The 4,680-nt window shown below is 34.7% G+C and overlaps 1 protein-coding gene across 1 annotated transcript in view; it reads left to right on the top strand.

The window, feature by feature from the left end:
* The first annotated feature begins 552 nt into the window (after positions 1-552).
* Positions 553-4,680, top strand: part of cpt1cb (carnitine palmitoyltransferase 1Cb) — a 55,718-nt gene continuing 51,590 nt past the window's right edge. The window contains exon 1 of the mRNA XM_024272637.2: positions 553-795. The gene's annotated coding sequence lies outside the window, so the exon portion shown is untranslated. The remainder of the gene's footprint in view (positions 796-4,680) is intronic.

The raw sequence follows: 4,680 nt of genomic DNA, 5'->3' as shown, positions 1-4,680 counted from the left end.
ACATTTAGAACAAACTTCATAATTTGTGTATTTATTAAAATGGGATTTGTGTTGTTAAAAAAATGTTTATAATTATTTAGGTTTTATTTCAGGTTTTGTATAATCAAATAAAAATGTAAATAAAAGCTGCATGGGTCAATTGAGGTTTGAAAAGATTAAATGATGATCAATCATTTATAAGTTTAATTTGGGGTGTAGTGATTAATCAACTTAATCGATTAATTGATTTTTATTCCTACGTTCCAAACAGACCAATCTGTCTGAAGCAAGTTTGTAATTTAATATATCTGTACTAGCATATTTATGTCAAATACATACAAATTACAGAAATTTTCACATAAATTAAGAATTGTATTATTGACATTTTACTGTGTATATTTTTCTAGGTTAACAGATATTTACATACATGTTTAAAAACGTTATATATTAGATTTTTAATTGTATAGTTTATTTGAAACAAAGTTTTTCCATTGAGTCAGTTCTTCTCTATCATACAAATGTTCTTGTATTTTTTAAATTTTGTCCCAAATGAGGACTATAATAATCTGCGGTCATTCTTGCTCCAAAAATCATTTTCATTGTAACACTAAAACTCAGTACTTTTTATTTTATTTTATTTTTTTTCGTTCGAGTGTCTCATCTTTGCCTCCACACAATCTTTGCACTGGCTGCCTGTGATTGGTTGGCGGAAGCTCAGCACGCTGTGTAGGCACGTGAAGGGACGGGCTGCAAACAAACATCTGCGTCTCTGAAATCAACCTTTCTCCCTACAAACTTCACCTAAAGATACTGCAGGTAACCAGAAACCCACGGGTGACTTTTTTCTTCCAGTTTATGCTCAGCTCCACTAAATTTAATTTATTTCCGGCGTTTTTTTTTTGTCTTTGTCGGGCTGCGTGCATCTTGGGCGGATGCTGAATGAAAGGCTTTCTCTGTTCGCGCTTTACTATTTAAGGCGTTTGTTTGCTCTCTATTTATATACACGTGAATGCAGTGGTTATGTATCTGCTCAGTGTGTGGGGGGCAATAAATGAATCCCTGGATGTGTCCTTCCCCCCGAATGCTTCTGATGGAAGGCGGTGATGGAGAGCTGAACTGCCGAGGGCCGAACCGCCCTGGGACTACTTTCTCTGATGAAAGTAGTTCGGGCGTTCCGGTAACCGTGTTCTTCATTCGGTATTGGCTATGTTGAATCCGTTTACGTCTCATTAAATCAGTTTGTTGAAGAAAACAATCGATGCACCGAAGCAATTGATTTTTTTCCTCCACTTTTTGACTGTAAAAAACAGAGAGTGGGCTGTTCTATATTTGGCTCGCGCGCCGTGCCGCGTGCCTTTTTTAAACACGACTAGTCATACAAATTAAAGCAATAGCTTTGTTTTTTTGTTTTGTTTTGTTTTTTTTTTTTACTTAAGAAAACATTATTTCGTATTTTTTTCTCATGTGAATAATGAAGGCCTCGTGCGTTCTAGCGTGTTTTAAACCCAGCCTGTGCCGGTAAAACCGGTTCTGTGTCATAGTTTTTAGAGGTTTTCAGTGAAACACCGGTTTGTAGCTCATCTGCACCTTGGCATGCTGGGTAAAAACCTGCTCTGTCAGACTCTTCTCAAGTATGCAGGAACTTTTTTTCCTTTTTTACTTTATTTAACAATTGCTAATATGATGCAACAAATTTCAACATAAAGAACGTATACACACATAGGAGGAATATATACATATATATATATATATATATATATATATATATATATATATATATACACATAGTAAAGGTGAGAATGTTTCTAGCTTTTTTATTTTTCATGAATTTTAAAGAATCAAAATATAAACATCTCTTTGTGAAATGTAGTTGACGAGAAAGAAACTGTCAGGAAGCCACTGCACCTTGAAGCCGGAAATCAACAAAAAAGTGTTATTTTTACACTAAAATAGGAACACTAGACTAAAATTAAAATAAGGAGGCAAGTAAGTGCTTATTTCTTTAGTAGTTATTTTAAAAATCGCAGTGTTTCACACCAGTAAAAAAAACACGAAACTTTCATCTGAAACGTATAAAACAAAGTAAAACACAGTAAAAGAAAATATTAGATTAACTCAAATCTTTTCTAAAAAAAAAAAAACCCATAAGCCTTGATCTGACTTTTAAAATACTCGCTGGATCAGTCTGTCGTAATGATAAAGTTCCTCAGATAAGGAATGACAGGCAAGGTCTCTTCTAGTTTTACAGCTTGATTCGATTTAAAAGGAGAAATACTCTGAAATGCAAAAACAAAATGTCTTATTACATTTGTTCTCTTTCATCAGAAAAATGCCACGCATACATGTTACAAACTCAAAAAAACAGGAACTTTAAAGCCTTGCGGCAGAGTTTGGAAGGTGTTGCAGACGTTTTAAATAGCTTTTGTCAAAGCAGGTTAAAGTTGAATTACAATAATCTAATCATGAAGAAAAGGGAAAAAAAGCATAAATAAGCCTCTCTAGGTCAGGTCTAGATAAGATGTTTTTTTTGCCACATTCTTCAGATGGTACAGGCATTTTCTTTGACTACAGTTTTTGTAGTGTTCTTCAGAAGAAAGGTATTTGTCAAACACCCCCAGGGTTTCTTGGAGTCGGTTGGACAGAGGAGCTCAGAGAACAAAGGTGTTTGATGGAAGGGACTTTGTTTCTGTCCTTTGAGCTTTTAAGTATAAATGGTTATTAAATGACATCGACTTAATGATTGATAAACAATTCAATAAATTGGTCAGGATATTATAGTCTCTGTCAGGAAGGAAGCAATAACGCTGGGTGTCGTCCGCAAATAAATGATAGGAATGTGGTTATTTTACTAATTTGTTTTCCAAGAAGAATCATTTATAAAATGGGGCCCAGAGCTGAACCCTGGGGAACACCACATAATACTTTCTTCACTTCAGAAGTTAATGAGCATTACTGCTCTCTTGGGTGAAGAATCTGGACTGCATTTTGTTGTAACTTATGACCTTATTCTTCTTATGTCCACAACTTCATAAAGTCACCGTCAGTCGAACACACAAATGAAGAAGTTTCAACATGAACAAAAATGAAACACCATACCTCATTGGCTGCATTCTCCAAAAAGAAGAGAACTCCTTAACACAGCATCGTTACCGTTCACCTCCTTTTCTTCTTAATCTTCTGCCATATGTGACTCCTTGAGTCGCATTGCAGAACAAAAAAACTAATTATACATGCTAACATTAGTAGGGCTGGGTTAATAAAATTGATTAATTGATTTGAATCAATTTAAACTCAATAGATTAATAGTCGAGTCATAAAAGATCCAAATCAATTTAGCACATGAAGCTAAAGTCTGCTAGCTTGATTCTAACATTTAATGTAATTCCCCATAGGACGGCTAATGCTAACACTTGGTCAACCTAGGCATAAATTGCTGACTAAATGAACATCTTTATAAACTCACAGGCATGAATTTTCTAAACTCTTTTAAGAAAATATTTTTAAAATAACTACTTGTGTTCTAAAACATTGTTTTTTCCTCATACTGTCTTCTTCTGGAATAAGATGTAATGCTATAGCGTAGAGCAGTAACGAGTATCCGGGTGCTCGGGTATTCGCGATTTGCTCCCGAAAATTCGAGTACGGAGATTCGTGACGTCCAAGATCGCTGATTCACAATCTTTATAAATGTAGTAAATTGTAGTAAAATGTGATCATAATATCACCTGGGAACGATGTATTTTTGCCCCGAATTGCAGATTAATGTAGGATTTTAAGTGTACGAACTAAAACTAGGGCTGCCACAAACGATTATTTGAATAGTCGACTAATCTCCGATTATTTTTTTCGATTAGTCGACTAATCGGTTCGTACGGCGAGTGGATGTAAAACACTCATCTTAACCATCATTATCTTTAAACTTGAGGTCTTTGAGCTATATTCTAACTAAGATAAAGACAATAGTTTATTAATCTTTTAATGAATCATGCAGGTTTTGTCCTTCATTTGTTTCTGGCATTAAATCAAGACTTAAATCAAATGGGGTAATCTGAATCAACAACAGAAAACTTATTAAAACCCTGCAATTCTTTTTTAAAGCTTTAAAACATATATTTAATAAAACATTTATAAAGTATTTCAAAAGCTATTTGCAGATATAAACACACTCAAAATATTTGCTGACTGAGGCCCATTTATTAAACCAAAACACTAATAACATCTTTGAACTGAAGATATTCCTATACATATAAAACGTGAGGATGCCCATAGAAACAACGAAAATGAATAAAAAGGGGGAAATGTATATTTTTAAAAAGGGAGAAAAGCAGGAGATGTTAGAATGTACATCAGTACTTTCATTCTTTCACTACCTACATCCACTGCACATGCGCAGACCGATACTTCATATTGTTCAGTTTGGGGGAGAACCCATAAATCTGTGTTACTTCTTTAAAGTTGTGGTTGTTTTGCTGTTTGTTGTTGTTTTTGTGACTTTAAGTTACATTTAATTGATAATGTAATGCTTCACTTGTAAACTTAGCTCTGGACTTTAAGGTGAGCTCCTTCACTTCTGGGACTCGTAGTTTTAAATCATTCCATAACTCCGCAGCAGATCCGTACCGACACACAGCCTCTCTGTCTGCGCGGTGAATGTTTCATAATCCGCTCTTCAAACCGGACGACGTGATCGCGGCGCGGAAT

The sequence above is a fragment of the Oryzias melastigma genome, linkage group LG8 (assembly GCF_002922805.2).
Source record: "Oryzias melastigma strain HK-1 linkage group LG8, ASM292280v2, whole genome shotgun sequence".
Lineage (NCBI taxonomy): Eukaryota > Metazoa > Chordata > Actinopteri > Beloniformes > Adrianichthyidae > Oryzias > Oryzias melastigma.
This window is presented reverse-complemented; position numbering and strand designations above follow the sequence as displayed.